At 37.6% G+C, this 24,941-nt stretch overlaps 1 long non-coding RNA gene across 19 annotated transcripts in view; it reads right to left on the bottom strand.

Moving 5' to 3' along the window:
* Positions 1-24,941, bottom strand: part of LOC106557625 — a 195,822-nt gene that overhangs the window by 147,368 nt on the left and 23,513 nt on the right. For 10 of the 19 annotated variants that reach the window (XR_005377132.1, XR_005377135.1, XR_005377148.1 and 7 more), the window contains 2 exons: positions 24,006-24,152; positions 3,915-4,023 (listed from right to left, as the gene is read on the bottom strand). This is a non-coding gene — a long non-coding RNA (uncharacterized LOC106557625). Of the gene's footprint in view, positions 1-3,914; positions 4,024-5,855; positions 6,016-9,306; positions 9,711-21,725; positions 22,739-24,005; positions 24,153-24,941 lie in introns of those variants that run through there. The other 9 variants (XR_005377136.1, XR_005377144.1, XR_005377146.1 and 6 more) reach the window with 7 other exon arrangements.

Here is a 24,941-nt window from a genome sequence, read left to right as displayed (position 1 = left end):
TTTCATGGCAGTTTCAAGGCATTAAAGTGTAGGTAATGGAATAAAATGGCTTCCAGTGAAAAAAGCCACTGAGATTACGCCAGTGGCACAACTACAATTTAGAGCAAAGAACTGAGAATCAAAGAAAAATATTTGGGAAAACACTTTTTAAAGGTTGTTTTTGTTTTTTGTTTTTTTTGTTTTTTTTTTTTAAAAAAAGGTTGCTTTAACCATCTCATAAAGAGGATGTAGAATGGCAGGGATCAGACATTATGAATCAGGCTGTCCTGGTATGCAAATGCTGGTGAGTTTTCTCAGGCTGAGAATAGGAATCTCAACAGGAGATTCCTCTCATGTTTATAGTGGCACACTTGGCTTAGTCAAGACCCAGCTTATGTGGTATAGGAGTTCCCACTCTCCAGAGTAAGGTGGCACAAAGAGTGGTAGATAGAAAGCTCATAACTAAAGGAGCTATGTGGTCAGTGCTAGAGCTGGGGCCAATGTGGTGTTGAGTGGAAGAGGAATAAACAGGCTGTGAGGGAGGAGTGTGGAGAGGAAAAAGAGAACAGAATGAAGCCATCTGGCTACCAACAGTGCTAGAAGAGAAAGAGTTCACTGCTTTGCTTGTAAACTCTCTCGACCCCCTACCTGAATAGTAACCACAGGAACCACAGCATCAAATGAAATGGTTTATTTGGCAGGAAGTAGAATAAGCTAACCCCAGAGCCACCAAAGTCTGTGTAGCTCCCAGATCCTATCCAAAACCCATGTTTGTGGTATGTGTGTTGACTCGGGCAGCAAGTACCCATTTTGAAAGAGAAAGGTGGGGAGGCAGGTGAAAGGTCATGATGCACTAGCTTCAAAAGTTCTTCCAGACTTTCACTTTTCTCAAACATAGTTTCCTTTGATGACAGGAAGACACTCCAGTAGAGATTTCTCAGAGAAAAATCTTTGCTTTCTCAGAAGATTCCCACTGCCTTCGTTTTAAAGACTCACTCCAACTGGTTAAGGCAAGGACAGAATGCACATGAATTTGAGTGCCCAGTCTATCATATATTGTCAATTTACTTTGCTAATTAACCTCTTTAGTTCAGCTGCCTGGCTTTAAAACTAGGAGCAATAATATCAGCTCACACAGTCTTGCAAATCTCTCTTAGTAACAAATCTACATCATCAACTATCTCTTAAGCAACATCACTGGGAGGCTTCAGGCGGTCAAACTACACATTTTCCAAACAGATCATCTCTCCCCAAACCTACTGTCCTCTCTCATTAGCTGGTGCTACCACCATCTACCTACCAGGCCTCTGAGTCAGAAGATCAAGTCTTTCCGGATTTCTTATCACTCAGTTTAGACCTTCTGCTTGAAAAATTGACATTTTTCAAAACTACTCCCCTCCTATTCCTGTTGAGCCTATCTTCATTCAGACTCTCATCACTGGTCTGGGTGAATATAACACAATCACTTTCAAATTGACTGCCCTCATTCCAGTCTTGGATTCTCCATTCCTCCTGCCCAGAGAGACAATTTTATATCTTTTTATCCTCATTAGAGAGGAGGACTAGAAAGACATGGAGAGAGAAGCTGATAGAGGTGATCAGACATGGGGGCTGGGAGCAAAAAATTATTAAAGTTGGCATGGAGACTTTTTCTCCTTCTAGTTTAAATTCATTCTTTCATTCTAATGAATACCTCAAAATGAATGTCTTTAGAAATCAGGAAAAAAACAAAAGAAATGAAAAACTTTCTTCATCCTTTCCCAAATGTATAACACTTTATATGTTTGGAATCATCAATAAGAACAGAGAAGGCAAGCCTGGGTGGCTCAGTGGTTAGGCATCTGTCTTCAGCTTAGGGCATGATCCCAGGGTCCTGAGATCAAGTCCCACATCAGGCTCCCCGCAGGGAGTCTGCTTCTCCCTCTGCCCATGTCTCTGCCTTTCTCTGTGTCTCTCATGAATAAATAAATAAAATCTTAAAAAAAGAGAAAAGAAACAGAAGAACAGAGGAGTCATTCTTTTTTTACTTGAGTTTTTAAACCCAAGTCGTGCATAACATTTTTCTCTATCTCACAGTTGTATGCTGGAAACATAGAAAACTTGAACAAACAACAAAAGCATTTTCTATTTTGCAGAGGTGGTGAAATGCAGTCTTGCTCTCTACATTTTGTCACCCAACTGGCTGACACAGTAATCTCATAAACAAGTATGTGACAACTCTGCTATGCATGTACTTGTCTCAGTAAACTAAGTTATGACCTCACTAAAACTACCTGCCTCTAAATGGAAGGCTCAGCTCTTACTGTTAAAGCACTAGAAATCTCCTGAGAATCTGTACCCTAGAATAAGGGCCAAGGACAGAGGCCTGATTTGGCCTAATTTGCCAAAAAGAAAATGACTAATAATAGGTGGTTTCTCGGTTCAGCAAGGAATGAGTAGATCCTGTACAGGTGGGTGTCTGAAATATTGCAGACCTGGTTCCTAAAATAGACTCACAAAACTTTGGAGCTAGAAAACACATCGGAAAAGCAATCTCGCTGTTTTAATAGAAGAGCATGCTGAAACTCAAAAAGCTGGAATAATCCTAGCTCAGCTAAGAGGGGGCAAATCCGAGCCTAGAACACTGGTCTCCTCATATACAATATACATTTGGTTAATCCACAAGTGGCAAATACTGAGAGGTCAACCCCTCATCTAAATCATGATGGGAGTTAAGAGACCTCAGCTTCCCAAATGTGAACCACTCTGGAGAGACTCCAAGCATACTTTTTAACACGTAAAGATACTCCCAAGTGTACCTTATCTCTAACAAAATCCTGTGTCCAGCGTCAGAGGCAGAAATGCCACAGTTTACCAGTCCAAAACAGAAACATGATCATAAAACCAATACTCCTGAAGTTGTATCATCAGTACATTGGAAAAATAGTATTGCGTCTCCCATACGCCTCAACTTCAGATACCAGTTGTCCTCTGAGTCACAGATTCTTGACACGGAGTTGCTCACTCATTCAGCCATCCATTGACTCATTAAGGTGTCAACTGAGCCAGGCATCATGGTAGATACTAGAGCAAATCCGATACATATGTAGTCTCCACCTTTGGGGCCATTCACTGTAGCAAATCTTTTATGATTTGCCTGCTGCTAGTCCCCAAGTTCAACTCAAGGGTTTAAAAAATGCACTGATAAAACAAAAACTGGTCATATATGCAAAGACTAGAAAAACTAGCAAGTTACTTTTTTTCTGAAAAATGACACAAAGCATATGAAAATAAATTCCCCCTAAAAAACAACAGGCATATTTTCTTAATCACATGAATGTAAAAACTTCAGAAGAAAATTAAAGGAGAGTAAGTGCTTTAGGTCACAAAACACAGGATATTTAGCACAGGACAATGAGAAATTGAAGTGAAATACAAAACTGTAGGTTTCTGCTCTTCTCTAATTCCATCCCTGTCTTGTAAATGACTCGGCTACAGTGTTTCATATCTCTTGTTCCTTGCACATTTCATATTCTAATTTAAAAGACAATCTATTTCTCTGTGCTTTACTGTCTTACCATCTCATTTCTCAAATGTCTGAAATCCGGTCACCTTTTCATTGATACACTGATCCAGTAAAGTGACCAAATCCCCAAATCCTTGCTCAGTTCCTAATAGCTTCATGGTTTTTGCTAAAGGTTACACTTTTGAATGTGTCATTGTTCCTAAAATCCACTTTCTCTCAGCATTTTTCTCTTGTTAGCAGGTGGTCAATGCAGACCACCTGCTCTGAACATTTTATTCCTAATTACTCCATTATCTTAGGTTTATTTCATAAGATAGTTGAAATGTTTTTGGAAGAATAGGGGATATATATCCTAAATTCAAAAGGGAAGGTAAGAAGGGGGAGAACAGTTTTAATCATACTCATGAAGTAAAAGGCAAGTTGACATTACCCTTTGCTTGAAGTAAATGGCAATCTGGGTTGGGCACAGAACTGAGCTTCACATTTTCTGCCAGTTGAGACACAAAGGGAAACATGTTGAACAGCATTCTTTTCATTACCTGACAAACAAAGTACACACATTTGTCTCTGTAGTCTGTGCTACTTCCTGGAACAAAACTCAGGCAGGAATTTATGACATAAAACCCCATAGAAAACACACCGAGTAACACATCACTTCAATTATGTGATTATAAAATTACACGATTACAAGAATTCCACTCAGACCACACTTTGTAAAAACAACAAGCCTAAAGTTAAAGCAAAATTTTAAAAAAGTGCTTGGGAGGGAAGGCGAACAAAATACTCCAAAGCCTCCCATTCTCAGGATTAAATTAAGATATGAGATAATTTTAAAAACTGAAATAGTGGGGGCACCTGGGTGGCTCAGCACTTGAGCATCTGCCTTCGGCTCAGGGCCTGATGGGTCAAGGCATAATCCCAGGTCCGGGGATCAAGTCCCATATATCAGGCTTCCCATGAGGAGCCTACTTCTCCCTCTGCCTGTCTCTGCCTCTCTCTCTGTGCCTCTCATGAATAAATAAAATCTTAAAAAAAAAAAAGACTGAAATAGTGAACATATCTATTAGATTCTCTCAAATACCAGAGTCCTTAGGTAACACTAGCTGAGGCTAGATTATTGTCAGTTCATGATTTAACTCTCATGAAAACTGCAGTATAAATATTCTAGGTTGTCAGTTAATACAAAAACTGCCTGGCTTTAGTTATTACTTAAGACTTGTCATTTTTGTCAACAACCACATTTGTTCTCATCACAAACAAGTGGTCCTATGACAGTAGAAATGCCAGCCCCAGAACGACTATTTTTCTTATAATTGGCATTGGACAGGTTCTCAGTAAAGACCCCATCATCTGGATCTTCTACTGTAAGGAAAGGAATTGCACTTTTTTTTTTAGCCTACATGATTTTTGTTTTCTTTTGAAATTAGTTATTCTCATCCATGGAATAACCTCAGGGTATGCCTCTTAAAGAATATGTATGCCTCTTTTTTTTTTTAAAGTATTTTATTTATTTATTCATGAGAAACACAGAAAGAGAGGCAGAGACATAGGCAGACAGAGAAGCAGGCTCCTCACAGAGAGCCTGATGCAGAACTTGATCCCAGGACCCCAGGATCACAGCCTGAGCCAAAGGCAGAACGCTCAACCACTGAGCCACCCACGTGTCCCTGATTATGTATGCCTCTTAAATATTAAGAATAACACTACCCCAAAGATCCGATCATTCTAAGTGAGCTCAAAAAAGTTAACCTTAACCTAACTACCCAAACCCAACCTGTTAGATCAATTTTGATTAAATATTAGTAAGAGTGCAACTGATTTTCATTTATATTTAACTGATGCTGAGTTGTTCCTTTATGTAATAACTAGTGAACAGTCTAAATCGTAAGGTCATTTCTGATTAAAGACAGTACAATGATCAATCTAGAGCAATGGGAAGTTTTTTGTCTGGTGTACTATATAGAACATGTACCTAGCTCTTCTACCGAAGTCCAAATGGAATGTTGGTTAAAAAGAAACACAAGAAATAGTATTGAGTTATATAACTGTCCACATTTTGCTCTAAGAGTATATCTGTTAGGTTTCCACTTCTGACCATAAATGTAGTAATCTGAATCAACTTGTCTTCCCACCAAAAACAATTAAAAAATTAGACAGTATATACAAAATAACTCTTTATAGATATTGGACCACATACAAGGCAGGACCTGTGATCCCTGAGAGAAAAACAAATGAGATGAGCCCTAAAGCCATTCCAGGTTTCTGCCTGGCAGCACTTTCTGGACGGCTGTGCAGGGAGAGAGATCCCATACAAAGCACAGTGGGGGCTCACCAGTTCACGGTAAATAGGAGTTCTAATATTTGTACTTACTATTTTACGCCAGCAGCTAAAATTTTAACTTATAATGAGATATAGTGGGACTTTAAATTCTTCAGATGATGCACTGTGGTAAAATAATTTGAACTTGGTAATAAGACTTTCAAATACAAGTAGGTTTAAAATTGGAAAATCGATTAGAGAAAACAGATCACTGGAAAAGAGTAAAGCAATTGATCAGTTCAACAGATATAGTTAAAGCATTTAAAAAAATTCTTCACTAAATCTTTTGTTCTAACTAGACATCAAGAATTTAGGAAGTGGAAATAGGAAGTGATTATGGAGCATGATAAAGAACATGTAAAACACTACTCAGTAGCACACCAAATAATGGAATCATTTCTTTACTCTCAATGTCACTGAAGACCAGAGATTTTCCAATTCAACGCAGCAATAAAACACAAGTGCAATTTCCTTTGTTCCTAATTATTCTAGGATTATTCTAGGATTATAAAAAGATCTCACAATCTGGAATCACTATGTTGTATACCTGAAACTAATGTAAACATTATGTGTTAACTATACTTCAATTAAAAACAAAAGTCTAACAATAAGGGGATGGCTTAAAAAATATATTATGTATATATAAAGTAACCATTATAACAATGTCTCTGAAGGGCACCTGAGTGGCTCAGTGTTTGATCATCTGCCTTTGGCTCAGGGCCTGGTCCAGGGTCTTGGGATCAAGTCCCGCATTGGGCTCCCAGTGAGGAGCCTGCTTCTCCCTCTGGCTATGTCTCTGCCTCTCTCTGTGTGTCTCTCATAAACAAATAAAATCTTTTAAAAAATAACAATGTTTTAATGGCTTCACAGTATTCAATTTTTTCTTATTAATTTGTGATAAGCATTTCCATAAAAAAACTGATGGAACAAAATATAGCAACTTTGATTATTTGAGTCATATAATATTATTTTAACCTACTAATTTTTCTAAATTAAGCAGGAATTATTTTTGTTAGGGTTATGTTTAAAGAAAAGATTTTAAAAACGCCACATATGTTTCTCTAAACATACAAAATATGTACAAGACTACACATCAAGCAGTTAATACTAGTTATCTTTTAAGATAGTGGCATTGTAAACATGTGGGCCAGGGACAAAGATTACTATATTATTCTATATGCTATAGGTACACATATTGTTTTAACTTAAAAAAAAATCCAATACTATAAATTCATTTGCAGAACTATCATAAATAAAATAAAAATTAAAAATGGCACATAGGGATAGATATTTGCCAAATATGATATATTGGTATTTTAAAAATATTAACAGCACAGATAACAATAGAAATGCTAACACACCACTAGAAAATGGCAATACTGAAATGAAAGCAATATTTTTTTTTCAAATTCTTTGCCTTGTTCATTATCCCTAAAACCATATAAAAACTGATCAACTGCATGTTTCAAAAAATGAGAAGTTCCAAAAAAGATACATGTTGAAATTAAGTTGAAAAGAACTGTACTATAAACTAGTGTGAAAAGCAAGAAACAAGTGTTGGTGAGGATGTGGGGAAAAAAGGAATCCTCATTCAATATTGGTGAGACTGCAAACTGGTACAGACACTATGGGAAACAGTATGGAGGTTCCTCAAAAATTAAAAACACAACTACTACAATCCACTAATTGCACTACCAGGTATTTACCCAAAGAATACAAAAACACTAATATAACATTATATGTTAACTATACTGGAATTAAAATAAGAAAACTTAAAAAAAAATAAGGTAAAGCAAGGTAATCAGTCTAGCCAGGGCAAAAATAAACAAAGGGCAAAAACCTAATGTAAAAAGATAAATTGGGATTTTTTTCCCAAAAATAATTTGACAATATACACATAGGCTATTAACATGTACTAATACTGACACCAGTAATTCCACTCAAAGGAATCTACCCAAAAGAAATAATAGATCTAAAGAAAAATGTTGTGTTGGGTCGCCTTGGTGGCTCAGTCAGTTAAGCATTTAAGTCATGATCCAGGGGTCCTGGGATAGAGTTCTGTGGCAGGCTCCCTGCTTCTCCCTCTCCCCTGCCTCTGCCATTCCCCTTGCTTGTGCTAACAAATAAATATTTTTAAAATAAAGAAAAATGTATTTTTAAAATAATTATTATAGTACTATTATAAAAATAACCTAAAATCCAATAATAGAAAGAAAGCATACTAAGTATAATATATTCAAATTGTAACATTTTTACATAATATTACAGCCTACTGGTGGCTTAAGCTAATTTTCATTTTTAGTGTTAATCAGAAATCTTGACACCATAGAATGGCTTGCTTTAAGTCCTTTTTGGGCTTAGGGACCAGCTGGCTAAATTTCTGCTTTTTTTAGTCAAGGGCAATCATGTTTTGTTCCATGTCTCAGCCAAAAACTAACCACTGAAATCAGCCAATCTGAAAGAGAACTCCCCTTCCCTTCTAAGGTCAGGAGATACTGCAGTTATTAAGGAACTCCATTAGTGCTAGGGTTTCAACCTGTTCTCACCTTCCCTCAACTTTAGACTGAATCCCCAAACCTGCACAAAGCTATAAAGAAATGCTCACACTTGTGTATATGGGGGTGCTCCTAGATGCATGGCATGAACCTCTCAGTAAGCACTGCCAACCCCCCCCCCCCCAAAAGAAACCCAAACAAAAACAAAAACAAACATATCTTTAAAATGCAAGTCTTTTTCAAACAAAAGTGATTTCAGCTCCTCTGGCATTTGGGTCTGCAATCTTGCAATGCCTCAGTCTTTCTACGCACGCCTCCTAGGGCGGCAGCATTCTCTGCAGGGGAGTAAAGACCATTCAAGAAGAGTCACTAGTGTATTAGTTTTGGACCATAGCCAATGTAAGATTTACACATTAGAATAAGATTCAATGCCATCAAAAAATGGTGGCATACACGGTTAGAAAAGCAGATGCCACATAGTCCTATTCACAAGAAGAAAAAAAAAAAAATCAAGAAATCATTGTGCTGATGTAGCATCACGCCTAAACTGTATTTATCTAAAAATGTTTTGGGTTTTAAACTCCAGATAAACAAGGTTTTCAGAACTGGCAACTGGACCAACATTTTCTTCATCATGATTCATAGATTAAATGCTAAATTACTAAACAAAACCTACGCAAGTTTTATGGTAGTTTTCATTGCACGTGTACAACTGTGCAGTACTAATTAGAAATATGAGCTCCATGGGACACATTTTTCTAATATAAGAAGTCAGTAACCCTACAATTCAGTGATTCACTCATGCTATCTTGGTAGCCTCCAAAAAAATATATAATATCACACAAAGGATTTAATTATCTGGCATTTGAAAATATTACTGTTGATTATTATTCCCTCTATATGCAAAGTCCACTTTTGTCCAGCAAAATTTATACTATGTGTCTATCTTGGTTAGCACTGTTTTGGAGACTAGATGATGACATTGTCCTCATTCTTGAATTGCTCACCATCTTGTAGAAAGTAACTGTTTCCACTTTGATGTTGATATAAACATTTAATACCAAAATATCTTGAAGTATGGAGGTAACAAGAAGTGCTTAAGTTCAACCAGGTCATCTTTTTTCTCTGCTCTCTACTAAGTTAACATGTATACAGTTTTTGAAATTATTAGAACACGTGACAAAGTCTTTCTCTTTGCATAAAGGCTAGCAAAATGCCAAATCCATTAATAAAACCTGGATCACAAAAGAATTGTTTGATTTTTTTCTCCTTTTTTAAAATTTCAGGAGTAGGGAGTTGACTTACTCAGACTCCCTCCTTTCTAGCCTTATCTCATCTTTGCAAACTCCTCTCCTCCTTTATTTTAATGCATCTATTCCTCCTTGATCCCCATCTCCAACCCCATTCTCCACCTTGGTTACTGACTGTAACTAACAATTAGAATACTAATTGTTAGTATTAGAATTAGAATACTAATTGTTATGTCTGAAATACATAGTATTCTTGCATTTAACACTTAATTTACAGGAGTTAAACTGTACTATAAATTTCAACAGTTCTTTTTTTCCAACCCGACACTATATTTTTAGTTTATTTCTATTTTTTAAGATTTTATTTATTTATTCATGAGATACAGAGAGAGAGAAAGAGAGAGAGAGAGAGAGGCAGAGACACACAGGCAGAGGGAGAAGCAGGCTCCATGCAAGGAGCCCGACGTGGAACTCAATCCCGGGTCTCCAGGATCAGGTGCTGGGCTAAAGATGGTGCTAAACTGCTGAGCCACCCGGGCTGCCCATGTGCTGGGTCTAATTTACCCTCATATCTGATATAACCATAGCGAGTTCCATCATGTACATGTACATATACTACATTTTTGTTATCCACATCCCTAGTCCATCTACATTGCCTCCAATTTTTGCTCCTATAGGCAGTGCTGTAGTCAACATCTTCCTAGACGTCCCCTCATGGACTGGTGAAAACTCACCCTGGACAGATACATCCTGGAACAGGACTGCCAGGGTTGGGTATAAAATATACTAATTTTTCTAATTACTGCCATATTGCTCTTTAGAATAATGTCAACCATTTACTATCTTACCACTGGGGCATAAAACATCCTATTTCAAAACAAACAAACAAAAAAAGAAAATCCTATTTCTTCCCATTTTCTTAAACATCTGATATTATCTAACTTCTAATTTTCATGAATCTAATGGGATAAAGAAAAATACATGGTTATGACTTAATTTATCTGAAATGTGAGGCTAAAGTTGAACGTTTCTTTACATACTTAGTTATTTGGGTTTCCCTGTCAATAGTGCTCAAGTGTGAAGCTTGTCCATTAGTAGGGCTCCAGAAGGAGTCTCACAGACATGCCTGCTAACACCTACCTCCTGCCTTTCACCTCTAGAGGGCAGCAGGAGGCCTCCTGTGTTCATGGCCCACCCTTCCCCTATCCCTTTCCATCTCTTAATGGGTCTATCCTAAATCTCATCTTTCCATATATTCTTCATCTTCTACTCTAATTCAGTCCTGAATGCCTTCAGAAGACACTACTTCCCATGCATCTCTCATGTGAAAGGCTTTTATTTCCCCCCAGCCCTTGAATCCCAATGTTTGGAGAAGGTATGGGTGTTTTCTTTGGCTCTTGTTCTGAGCCATTCTCTCCCTCCCTCCCCTAAAAATCTCCGTAACCCATGTTGTCACAGTGCATCACATACCACTGCTCATGGATGCTATCTTCTGCTTGTGTTTATTCTCCTCACTCCAGAGACATTGGCTTATTACCCTCTCCTCTGAAACTTCTAACATGTCTTTCCCCATTTCCCTCACAATGGGCCTCTCTACTTTAGCAAGAAAATGGAATGACTCAAAACTCTCTCATCCTTTTCCACATCTACCTAGCACATAGAAGCACATACTTACCTTCCCAAGAGTTTAGTGGATGAGCTCTTCAAGCTCATGTCAAAAGTTAGGGCTTTCAGCATGTACTAGACGCCACTTGTTCTCACCTGCTCAACATTGCTCTGGCAACTTTCTCTGTCACTTGTATTAGCAATCTTATCCACTTTACTGGGTTATTCCTGAGCACACACTCAAACTATTATTTCTCTGATGTTAGATTGTTCAAAGGAAGATAGGAAGAAGGGAGAGGGGGGAGGAAAAGAAAAGAGAAGAGCAAAAGAAATCTTCCTCTACATTGCTTTTCTTTTCAGCTATTCCCCTATTTCTGGTTACAGCAAAACTCCTTGAAAGAGTTGTCCATATGCAATCGAATGCATCTCCCTCCTATTCTTTCTTAACCCATGCAAGCAGACTTGTCCCACTACCACCCCAAGGCTTCTCTTGTTAAGGTCACAAGGACTTCTATGTTGCCAAATTTAATGGTCAATTTTTATCCCTTATCTTATTTGAACTATCAGCAACATTTTGCACAGTTACACACTTCTTCCTAAAACAATTTCCTTCAGTGGAATTCCAGGGCACTATTCTCCTGGTTTCTCACTTATCTCAATATTCTCTTTTAGTTTTTTTTTAGCTGGGAATCTTTTCCTAACACCTCTGAATCACTATAGTTACTTAACCTCTCTGAGGGTTGCTTTGTCATCTATCTTGCATAGTTACCATGAAAATTCACTCAAACACTATGTCAAGAACCAAACGTTAAGCTTAGAACATAGACCTTCAATGATGATGACTAACCATTCATTGATCAATGAATGACCATTAACCATTAGCAGTAGCAAACAGGACATCATGGGACCATTAGAATTCCCAGGTAAGGAATAACAAAAAAGATGCCTACAGTAATTCCCAGTCAGCTTTCCCTAGGAGTGCATAAAAATAAAAGGTCACAACTTTAACCTTTAAAAGAAATACATGCCAATACAATAAAGACTGGTTTTATTTCTTGAAATGAGAAGTCCTCATTCTAACTCTTAAATATAATCAGGAAACCGAAATGAAAAATGTCACTTTAAATAGGAGCTTGTAAAAACACATTTTAGAAATATGGGATAACTTTTTTTTTAATTGTCAAAATAAAATTAAATAAATGCTAACAACAAAAACAAACTCACCATTATCCTAATACATAAATACACAAGCCAAAAATTATTAAAGGCAATGATATACTGTTTTGTCTTGTTTTAAGCTTACAATGCCATTAAGAAATTTTAAGAGTTTGGATTAGGGAAAAATTATGTTACTAGGAAAATGTCATTAGTCCCAATGGGGCAGTGTGCTGCAGTTATAAACATCCCCAATGTCTTACAACACAGACTGTAGGGTCTTTTCCTCACCTCCATCACATGTTATCACACATGGGGCTCTGCCTCATGCTGCGTTTCCCCCTAAGACCTAGGCTGATAGAGTAGCCATTACCTGGAACATCATCTATCACTCTAATGGGAGAAAGATGTAGCAAGGAACATAGGGACTCTTAAAGATGTCCTCTAGAGTGACACACATCACTTTCTCCATATGTTAAAGGCTAAAGCAAATCACCTGACTACACATAACTATAATTGGGTACAGTCATGCAACCTTTCCCCGTGCTTCAAAGAGGAGAGAGAGCTTGAGATTTTAACAGCCCCAATAGCTGCCACTATTGAGTTCAATATTCAGAATTCAGGACCTAGATCTTTGATTCTTTGGATGGAAAGAGCCTCTTAACCCCCAACAGTCCCTAATAAAACAGGCAGGTAGGAACCTGCTCTAGAATTGCAAACCATATAATACTTTCAGAGTAGCAAATTTGAACTTAAACATGTAAAAGAAAAAGGTTCCTTTATGGTAGCAAGACTTGTTGATACAAGTACTAAACTAAGAATCAGTATTTCTGTCTAGGCTTTACAACTGCTATCTTCTGTGGCCTAAGGCAAGTTGTTTAATAACACCATCCTTCAAGAAAATAAGGAGACGTGATGACTGATTGACAGGAGAACATTTCTGAGTGGAGTAAGGAGGTGGTTGAGATTAATAGTGAAATCTTCCCATCAGATGGAAGCCTGAATTGCGTAGTGACTGACACTAAAGACGAAAAACACTGACATGCAAAGTGCTTCAAATCCTACGTGATGGGCTGTCTATATTGTAGAGTTATTATATATGAGCATGTCATATTCCCTTCTCTGTTTCACTCTGATGGAAAAAGGAAACCCACAAGCTCAAATCTGGATCCGAATTTTCCTGCAGTAAGAGAGGCATTATCAGAAACTAGCTACATAACATTATATTTATCACATATCCCAATGTGAATGTCTGCATTGCCTAGTGAAGAGTCCCAAGAGAAGGGAGAAATAATTTCTACAGTGACAAACTATTTCCTATGCAAAACTGCAAACAATGGCAGACTGGAAGCAGACATTGTTAGTAATAACTTGTGATGCTTTAAGTGATCACAAGTCAAACACTACCAAATCAAAATATTTGAACAATTATACATTTTTTTTAAACAAAGCATTTCAAAACACAGGCCTTATGCAGCATGACGCACTATAGATTTTAAGATTCATTTTTTTCCATTTTGTTTTTTTTTCAAATCACATAATATATAAGTATTTTCTAAATGTAACAATTCGAAACTAGAAACATAAGGACACTCACATGATACTCAGATAGTGGTAAGCTCTAGTAAGTTTGATTAGCCTCATTTTATTTATATCATGCACACATACACACAACCCCTTTTCTAAGTTCTACATAAATCAGATGAAAGTCTATATATTATAGTTTACTTTCCCCTTAACAATATGACTTAAAGAGATCCATGTAAATACATATAGCTTTATCCTGTCTTTGAATTGGCTGCATATAGATATACATTATTTAACACTTCCATTGACAATTATGTGGGCCATTTCTGAATTTCTATTGTTAAAAATATGGTATAAGCTTTTAAAAATATAGAATTTTAGTAATGGACTTGCTGCATCAATGGTAGGCTTCTTTAAACTTTTTATAGATACTCTAAGATTGCCTTTCCAATAGTTTTCCCCATTTTAACTCTCTGTTCAGTGTATAAGAGAATTTGCTTGCTCTACAACCTCAATAGCTGTGCCAAGCTAATGTATGATAACAAAGTCATTTTTTTCCTGATTAGCAATATAGGTTAGCAGTTTCATTCCATTATTATACTATGGTGAACTGAAATTCATGTTTGGAGACATTTTTCAGTTGTGCAATTTGTATCTTCCTTACTAATTTGTAGAAACAGTTGAGCTATTCTAGATTAACAATCTGTTGTCTGTTAAATATGTTGTAAACATTTTTTCATTCTAACCCAATTTTTTAACTTTAGTGCATTTCGTTATGCAGAAGTCTAAACCTTCACATATCCAAATCTGATATTTAGGGAATCGGCCATCCCCAAATTAATCTGATTATTATCCTATTCTTTCTTCAAATCCTGTCCTTTAAAGCCAGGCTGACTGAGATATTATTTACAGGCAATAAAATTCATTTTATTTTTAGTCCACAAGTTTTGACAAATGCTTGAAATCATGATATAACTATTATCAAGATACAGAACAGTTTCATCTCCTAAAGAAATTTCCTCATGTCCCTTTTGTCAACCCTTGGCCCAATATCTAAACTCTGGCAACTACTAATGTTTTTTCTGTTCCTATAGTTTTATCCCTTGCATAAAGTCATATAAATGGAATTTTATACTCTGTAGCCTCGACTCTAGCATCTTTCACTTAGCATAATATACTTGAGAATCATTTCATGTAGTTGCAGGTGTCAGTACATGGTCCATGTGGACTGCTGAGTGATATTCTATTGTATGGATTTACCACATCTTATTTTAGCATTTACCAGTTGAAGGACATTTGGGTAGCCTTTGAGTGATAACAAAACCACTAGGAATATTCACTACAAGATTTTTGGATCAACACAAGTTTTTATTTGTCCTAGATAAGTTCCAAGGGGTTAAATTATATGGTAAACTACGTGTAACTTTAAAAGAAATTCCTGGGGCACCTGGGTGGCTCAGTGGTTGAACGTCTGCCTTCGGCTCAGGGCATGGTCCCAGGATCGAGTTCTGCATTGAGCTCCCTTCAGGGACTCTGCTTCTCCCTTTGTCTGTGTCTCTGCCTCTTTCTCTGTGTCTCTCATGGATGGATGGATGGATGGATGGATGGACGGACGGACAGATGGAATTCCTAAACTCTTTTCCAAAGGGACTGTACCGTGTTTGCATTCTCACCAGCAGCATGGGAAATTTCCAGTTTCTGTGCATCCTCCTCGGCATTTGGTATTATTGGGATTTTTAGTTGTTTTGCTACTTCAGCCATTCCAGTAACTGTGTGGTGACAGAACAGTGTGGTCTTAAATCTGCATTTCCCCCTAAGTCTAATGATGTTTAGCATCTTTTTAGGTGTTTGCCATGCTTTTATTTTCTTGGGTTAAGTAACTGTTCAAATCTTGTGCCCATTTTTTTTGTGTGTGTGAAATTTTCTTACTGTGTTTTTAAAGTTATTTATATAGTTTAGATACAAGTTCTTTACCTGAGATGTACATTTTCTCCCAGTCTGTGGCTTGTCTTTGTACTCTGTAAACAACAGCTTTAAATCACCAGAGATTCTTAATTTTGATGAAGTCCTGATGATCAATTTGTTCTTTTAAGAGTTATACTTTTAGGGTCTTATCTAAGAAATCTTTGCCTAATCCAGGGTCATAAGGATTCTCTTACATTTTATTCTAGATGTTTTATAGTTTAGGTTTTATATTTAAGTCTATGATCTATTTTGAGTTATGAATGGCATGCTAGGACTGCCATAACAAATACCATAGACTGGGTAGCTTAAACAACAGGAATTTATGTTCTCACAGTTCTGGAAGCTAGAAGTCCAAAATTAAGACATCAAGCAGGTTTTGTTTCTTCTGAGACCTTGATCCTTACCTTGCAGATAGCCTTTCTTCTATGATCAGACTTCCCTGGTCTTTCTCTGTATCCCAATTTCTTTTTATAAGCACACCCATCAGATTGGATTAGGGCCTATCCTAAAGGCTTCGTTATAACTTAGTCACCTCTTCTAAGGCCCACTCTCCAGGAATAGTCGAATCCTGAATTTCTGGGTGTTAGGACTTCCAACATCTGATTTTGGGGTTGGGGGGTATGATACATTCAGTCCGGAAAATGAATCAAAATTCAGTTTTTGTATATGGATATCTAACTGTTCTAGCATCAGTTGGTGAAAAGACTATTCTTTCACTCTGATGATGAACCTGTTTTCCTTCTGTTCTACAAGTGAAATGGTTCTGACATCTGACTCCTTGGAGGGGTCCCTCTCTCAAATTCCTGGCTGGTTAGTTGCCCTGAAACCTCATTTGGGTCTCATTCCTGAATTTCTTTATGGGTTCAAGAAAAATGATGATTTTGTATATTTTTATATTTCTTGTTTGGATGAAATTCTCTATCCTTTCAAAATTCTATAACGTTATTTTAATTTTTCTATACTCATTTAATATGCTTTTAAGTCTCTCAGTAAAGATTCATATTTTTTCATAAAGTCCATAAATTTTATAAGGTTTATTTCTCAATATTTAGAATTTTGTTATTTTGCTGCTTTTAATAGTATCATTACTTTATTATGTTTTAAACTATTATCACCAGTATATAAAATAAATGATTTTGTAAACTGGCAAATTTACCAAAACTTTTAAAAATTAAATCCAAGGGTTAACCAGTTGATGCTCTTGAATTTTTGAGAAAAGATAGATTTTTGTTTTGAAGTTCCTAAAACTATTCTATAACCAGAGCAATATTTCCTGTGTGTTTGGACTGTAGTTTCATCTTATTTTTGTCCATAGATCTGATCTCATGTTCTCTTTCAGAAATTTGTAGCTTGTGTATGACACATTCTTGTTCTCTTATGCTTGTATACTTTTTCCCCCCAAAGTCCTTTTGTAATTTCATGACATATATTTGTTCTGTGTGGCAACTTGAACTCCACCCTTGCTTGCTCTCAGATTTCCCCTAACTTGATTCTGTTCCTGAGTAAACCTTGATGACAAATCAGGTGTATTTTGAAAACTGTACGTAAAACTTTCAGAGAATCAAATCATATTTTAAATCATATTTTAAATATAGTAAGTAAGCTTAATTTTAAATAGCTTCTTGCAAACTGGGTGATTAGTTGCCAAGTACAAACTCAAAATTACTTAAAAAATAAAATACTTATAGCATCCTTTTTATATCATTCGCATTAGGTTTTAAAACCAGAATAACTCTTAGCTCATTCATTGAGTCTGGGAGTCTCTTATTTTGTTCATTTCTAGAAAATTTTATCTAATATGGAAATTATACCACCTTGTAGGTTGTGAGTCTTTTCCAGGAAAATCTGCACTAGTGCCAATAATAGGAACAAATTTTAATCACTATTGCAAGTTTTTCCAATAGCATGGTCTATCCCAATGTTTTGGCTCTATTTGAGTTAATGTTAACAAAAAAAAAAACTTATTCAATCTAGGTTTTCAAATTGCTTATATAAAGCTATTCATAGAATTCTTTTATCTTTTTAATTGCTTTAATTTCTGTGGTTATTTTTCGTTGCTCATGTTCTCTAATGTTCTATGAAACTTGTCAAGAGGATATCTTTTAATAATTATTTTTAAAACACTAGGTTCTGGTTTCTAACATCTTTTTGAAAGTTTTCTTTTTATCTTTTATATTTAGTAATTTCTACTTTCTTTGAGTTTATTTTGCTGTAATAACTTCTTGAGGTTAGCACATTTCATTCATTTTCATAATAAGTGTATTTAAGACTAAAATCTCTGTAGTTTCTTGTTGACGGCTTCTCACAGGTCTTATGCTTCCCTTGTCATTTATTTTCAAGTTATTATAGAACTGCTTTAGTGGGACCAAGACCTAGATCTCCTTCCAGTACTGATGCCACCACTGTGACCCCGGAGTCCTCACTGCACCTCACCTGGGCTACCTAGAGCTTCAGTTCACCCCAGACAGGAGCACCCCTTGCCAAAGTGGCATTTGCCTCCTTCTACCACCTTTACTGCTAGGTCTATTTTCCCTGACCCAAAAGAAAAGCTGCCTTTTGCTCCCAAATTGTCACAGAGATTCTATATATAACAATAGCTTGGTTTGTTTTTGTTTTACTCAAGTGCCACTTAACCCCTAGAACTCAAGTGTGTACACACGACCACTGGATCGGTGTTACACTCTATAATGCTTTAGAGTCACCCCTCGCATCTGATGCCAAGGCCTAGCTACATTTTAGACCAAGCCACTTCTCTTCCTTGCAGAAGGAGATTAAGACAGACCTCCCAAATTCCTGATGCAAAGAGATCCCTGATTTCTACCCCATTCCCTGTCAGCGGTGGGTGCTCAAGGACTTCTCAATCCAAATGGATATACAGCTCAGATAAACCAAGATCTTCCCTATAAAATATAGACTACATTTAATCTCCTGGAAAATTAGCAAAGAAAATGTATAATAAGTAATAATCCTATTTGATAAGCATTCAGTAGAAATTTGCATAGAGCAGGGACCTGATGGAGCACAAAGCAGTGATTCATTTGTGAGGCTGGCTGATGTCATAAACCAGAAGAGGCAAGTAGGAGAAGTTTATGGGCAGTAGCAGTTCCCTCCGAGTAAATTATGGCTGTGTATTCATTCTGGGACATTTACTACTTTCTCCCATAAATACAATTAATGTGCTGAATTTATTTTCAAAGCACAAAGCAGAGTTATAACTTATCTTAAAGTTTTTCAGTAGAAAAAGCATATAAAACAAATTCAAAGGAAATTCTTTGGGACTGGCTTATTGAAGAATTTAGCCAACATCTTCATTTTCCTTTCGGAGACTGTAGCACACATAAGAATTTCCTTTCAGGATGTGGCACATTTTCAAAAGCAATAGACAGAAACTAGATGCTCAATTACTGCTTTCTCTTAACTTTATCATTCCTGCCTCTCTCCAAAAATCTGAATTTGATTTAAACATGGTGCTCTTACTTTTTGAAGGAACTTGTCATCATGAATAAAACGTGCTTACAAGTAACCAGAAGCCATCCAGATTTACTTAAATTAGTTTTCAATTATTTAAAAATACAGTTAAAAGGCAACATTCACAGATGTTTACCTGAAGCCCACAGGAATTTCCCATGTCCTTTTATAACTTTAGATATCCACCAATGTGCATAATTTCACACTAACTTTATATTCCATGGTCTTAAAAAAGATGAAGACACTGACTTTCATTGATTGAAAAGCTAAAAATACAGTGAAAGGAATTTTTTTTTTTTTTTTTTTTTTTTTTTTTTTTTTTACAGATCCAATCTCCCTTTCCCAACACACACTCTCTTCGCTTTGTCTTTCCCACAATCTCAGTATTCATTCCATAGTGTTCCATTGAGAAGGGGAAACACTGTGCAGGTGGGGAATGGGTCCATCAGGCAGGCAATGGAGCATGTAGGCAGGCCACAGACCAAGTACTTAAGCATCCAGACAAAACCACATGGCCATAAATTACTGTCACTACTTTCCAAAAGTTCCCTGGATTGTACAGGATTGCCCATGCAATCATAATTACAAAGCAAGCTGTAGTAATCATTAAACAAACTCTGTGACTTCTGCAGTTTTAAGCAGAATGCTTGTTTTGCTATCTGATGCTCACGTACAATATAGAATTACAAGTGGGAGGTAATAGCTCACATTCGATCCTTATGACTCAGAGAATTATGCTCTCTCTGGACAATCACTCTTCTCACCAACAATGACACTCTGCATACTCATATTTCACCAAAGTGTTGAAACAAGCAAGCAGTAAAGATAGCTTTGAGGGCCATCTAACAAAACTCCTCAGGGAATTCAGCAAGAAATTCCCAAATTTGAGTTACTGTAGGATGAAGTTTTTTCACTTGGCACACCACTTACAGATGTTTTACTTTCTTGATCTTCATGAAGCAAAGTCAAATTTGGAAACTGGCATTAATGGATGCTTTATCATGTGGCAGGGTGCAAAGACTTCATCCATTATCTTCTTCTAGCATGCACAACAATCCTCCATATAAAATAGCTTAATTGCTTCCATTTTGCAGCAGAGGACACAGGCTCAGAGGAGTCAGTGATTTACCATTTGTTCATCACTGGTTCATGTTAGCACCATGACTGGACAAAAGAACAATCTGCTCGTGAAGGCAACACTACTTCCACTGCCCTGTGCTGATGCTAAAAAAGCTGGGAGAGCTTTTCTAAAGTAAATAAAATGCCACCCAACATGCTATCCAGCCTTTTTTTTTTTTTTTTAAGACTTCACTTTAAAGATGAGTCAGTTTACACAGATCCAATAAAACTACAACTGTTACCACAAACAAAAGCCAATCAATCCAACCGGCACCTGGAAGATCCCAGGTGAAGACGTTTACCACAGGCAGAGGCAAAACTGTGCTCTAAACATGATATTTACTTACACAGCTCTATTAAGTCCTAATTTGCAAAGCACTGTTAGGCCTTGGTGAGACAAAGATGAATAGGTCATGGCCTCTTCAGTCTTTGAGCTGAGAGGATAGTCAGGAAGATCATGAATACACAAAAGAACCAAGGCAGAGGAAAAACTACAATTAGTGTAGCTCTTATTTCTCAAGAAAGATAAAGGCCTGCCCTAACTTTGTTCCCAACCCACCCTCGCTCCTGTCCCTGCCCACCCCCCACATCCACCCCTGCCCCCTCGGCAGCAATTCCAAATTCACATGGTGGAGAAACCCAAGAAGTAGTGTCTTGTAAATCCCAGTTGGAAAAATAACTTTTGGTTTTCCTGAAATATAAATGTAGTCACTCTCAGCCCCTGCATAAGACCTTACTTGATGATGGGATTCATGGATGCTGGGCCAGCCTGCCCTTTCACCAGCACTATGTGCTTCCACTCCTGCAATACTGGACCTTGTGCAGTTTTTGGAGCACATCTACAGACTGCTCTCTCTACCTGCATGCCCTCCTAGATGCTTCTTGTCCTAATGTTTAAAAATTCAGCTCAGGCATCTCCAGTTTTAGCAAGACTCTTCTAATTCCACCAAGAGGGTATTAGTGCACCTGTGTGATTTCATTCCTGATTTTATTCAGAAAACACTGAGGATTCAGCAGTGAAAAAGACAGCTTCTTCCCTCAATGAGTTTAGATCACAAATAAATGGACAGGATAATCTCAGATATTGGTGAGCACTATGAGAAAAATAAAACATGAAGGCAAAACCGTAAGTTAATAACACAGGAGGCTATATGGGAGAGTGAGCAGATAGTGGTAGCGTGCTTTACCTGGAGCTCCACTCAGGGAACTGACAAATGAGCTGAGCTGTGAGCTACAAGAGACTTCCAAAAAAATGAGGATTGAGGTAGTTTCCAGGCAATAACAAAAACAAGTTTGAGTGCCATATCACAGCACTTCCCAAATAGCACTCTAATTACCTCCAAGCTGCAATCTGAATTTTCTGAGGGCAAGGTCCATGTCTTATTCAACTGTGCATCACCAGCATATACCTCAGGACCTGGCAAATGGACATGCAATAAATGCTGAATGAAAGACGACAAAAATATTCCCAGCCTTACAGAAAAAAGAAAAGAAAGAAAAGAAAAAAGAAAAGAAAAGAAAAGAAAAGAAAAGAAAAGAAAAGAAAAGAAAAGAAAAGAAAAGAAAAGAAAAGAAAAAAAAAGAAAGAACATGGTGTCTTTATACACAGAACACTGAACAGCATAATGGACAAACAATACTCTGATTCTGCAAATCCAAGAGCGTGGTGTCCTGGAAGAGCAGGTACTCTAAATGGCTTTGGGTGTGCCAAGTTAGACACACTCATCCTACACTTATCCAATTGTGCCTACTGATGTGCACTGAGGGTTTGAAAACCTTCCAGAAGGGGAAAAAGCCTTCCACCAGAAAACTTTCTGGAAGGGAAAAAAGCAAGCCTTCCACAAACAGCACCAATGTTCAAACACATCAACTGGTCTAATGAGCCAGAAGGGGCTGAGCCCAAGCCAGACTATAGACAAGGACTATGAGAGCACTGAAAAAGAACTTGCTCAAAGGGCGAAAGAAATCCGGCTCTTAGTCTCCAGCCAAGGCACGGCATGTCCAGGGAAGTGGTGGTTCCTGGCCATGAAAACCTGTCTTCAGCCAACAACTCTAGAGACACTCCAGAGAAAGGGTCATACACATGAGCTAAAAGTACACTTACTGAACTTCACATTTTGTGACCAAAACGCCCCACGGTGGCAAACCCTAACAGCATAATTTAGAAGAATAAAACATTCTCTCTACATTTATGAGAGCTGACTAAACTGCTATAGTATTATAAAGATTGAGAACAGTATTGGGCACAATGACACCCTACGGGAACCCAAAGTAGCATAGTTGGTGAGAACTGAGCTCCAGAGCCACAGTGGTATTTCTGCCATGGAGACAGTGGCTGGGGGAATCTGGCTTTCTGGGTGCCCCAGTAAGCAAAAAAAAAAAAAAAAAAAAAACAAAAAAACAAAAAACAGGGATCCCTGGGTGGTGCAGCGGTTTGGCGCCTGCCTTTGGCCCAGGGCGCGGTCCTGGATATCCGGGATCGAGTCCCACGTCGGGCTCCCGGTGCATGGAGCCTGCTTCTCCCTCTGCCTGTGTCTCTGCCTCTCTCTCTCTCACTGTGTGCCTATCATAAATAAATAAAAGTTAAAAAAAAATTTAAAAAAAACAAACAAACAAACAAAAAAAACATTGGATTTGTAAAGATACATTAAGTGTCCTAAAAAACCCTAGAAATCTTGGAGACAGGAAACTGTACAAAATATGTATTTAATATCCAAGTATGTGGATATTTGTGAAGGTTGAAGACAATGTTAAGTCACTGTTCTGTAAGGGAAGTTGTTGGAGGCAGATACAGTTTAATACAAGTTAATAATCTAGTTATTTCTAGACTGTAACATAGACTAGTTATTTCTTGTGGTCTGGCTTACTATAGAGTTGAAATTTAAAGACTCTTCTGGTTCAAATGATTAGTACCTAAGCAAATATTTCTTAGATGATAAGCATGTAAAAACATACCTACCTAAATCATGGAATTTTTTCAAAATGTTTCCTTAGTTCTCCTCCTGCCTATAATACCCACCCCCCATGATTCCAATATACTTCATCTCCCAAAGAGCTGAGATGGGATATGTGTCTCTTTTTGTAAAATCCCCCTAGATGATTATAATTATACCTTCTCCCTACCCAAGGCTATCTATCTTCTGAATTGAAAATGCCCTAATCGCTCTGTAATCAGCTGTCTCAGTCTAAGCTTCGACTAGAACCATATAGTAAGTCGGTGTTAGTACTACATGTAGGTTCCCGAAAGGTAGAAAAATTGACCATTATACTTCTGGCTGCAGGTAACAAAAAACAATGGAAAATACCTTATAGGGCAGCCTGGGTGGCTCAGCAGTTTAAGCGCTGCCTTCAGCCCAGGGCGTGATTCTGGAGTCCCGGGATTGAGTCCCACATCGGGCTCCCTACATGGAGCCTGTTTCTCCCTCTGCCTCTCTGCCTCTCTGCCTCTCTCTCTCTCTCTCTCTCTCTCTCTGTCTCTCATGGATAAATAAATAAAATCTTTTAAAAAATAAAAAAAGAAAATACCTTATAATCCAAGGGGTATATATTATTGCACACAAAAATAGATCTGAAGATAGGGTGGCTCTAGGGCAATATCAATAATAAAGGTTCCTTACCTTCTCATCAATGCCATCCACAGCACATCAGCTTGTCCTCTTGGGCTGGGCACCCCATGGTCTCAAGATGGCTGTGATAGTTCCAGGTACCAATGGCAAAAATAATACCGTCCAGAGTTAGAAACGGTGTTTCTTCCTGTAAACTTCCTTTGTAAAAATATAAGGCAAAGTTTTCAACAAACCTCAGCTACATTCGCCTATCTCATCGCCAGCATTTTATCAAGAGCACAGCACCAATCACTGGCAAGGGGCTAACCCTGTGACCAGCTCAACAAATCCTGACTGCTCATTAGAATCAGGAGGAAGCCCACCTCCAGAGGTCAAGTTTTAATTAAATGGGGTGGGACCTGAACACTAAAGAGGTTTAAGTTCCCCCTAGGTGATCCTTATTTGTAGTTAAGGCTATATCAATCACGATTTACCCCAGCACTGATGCATGTAATGCCTCAAACACCTGCCCACACAGAGAACCTAATTGAATAAAAGCAGGGTTGTGTTAAGAAAGAGGGAGAAGGAAATGGATACTAGGCAGACCACAAAATATACCACAGGTATTCTGAGTTGTTCCTTGAAAGAAGGTCCCTGAGAGAGCTGAGTGGTTGATCTGAATTCCAAAGGAAAAAACAAAACAACAATAACAAAAAACAACCTTCTTCATTCAAATTCATATTTTAAAAAACATGTCCCATAACTGAAAGATAAAACATTTTCAAATGACTACAGTCTCCTCTATGAAGCTCTCTTCCAAATACAAATGTTCTAACCTCCCCCTCCTAAACATAAACTTTGAAATAGAAATGTTTGCTACCTGCTTCTGGCAACCTTAGGGATGACCTTATGACTAGCATCCTGGTGACCTCTAGAGGGAGCTCCAGCTTGCTCTTGGCTCCCCTGTGAAGCCAGGGAAGGGCAGATGCTAAAAGGGATAGGCACTGA

Source organism: Canis lupus, chromosome 23 (genome assembly GCF_011100685.1).
Source record: "Canis lupus familiaris isolate Mischka breed German Shepherd chromosome 23, alternate assembly UU_Cfam_GSD_1.0, whole genome shotgun sequence".
Taxonomy (NCBI): domain Eukaryota; kingdom Metazoa; phylum Chordata; class Mammalia; order Carnivora; family Canidae; genus Canis; species Canis lupus.
Note: the sequence above shows the minus strand (reverse complement) of the source record. Positions and strands in the feature narration are given on the sequence as shown.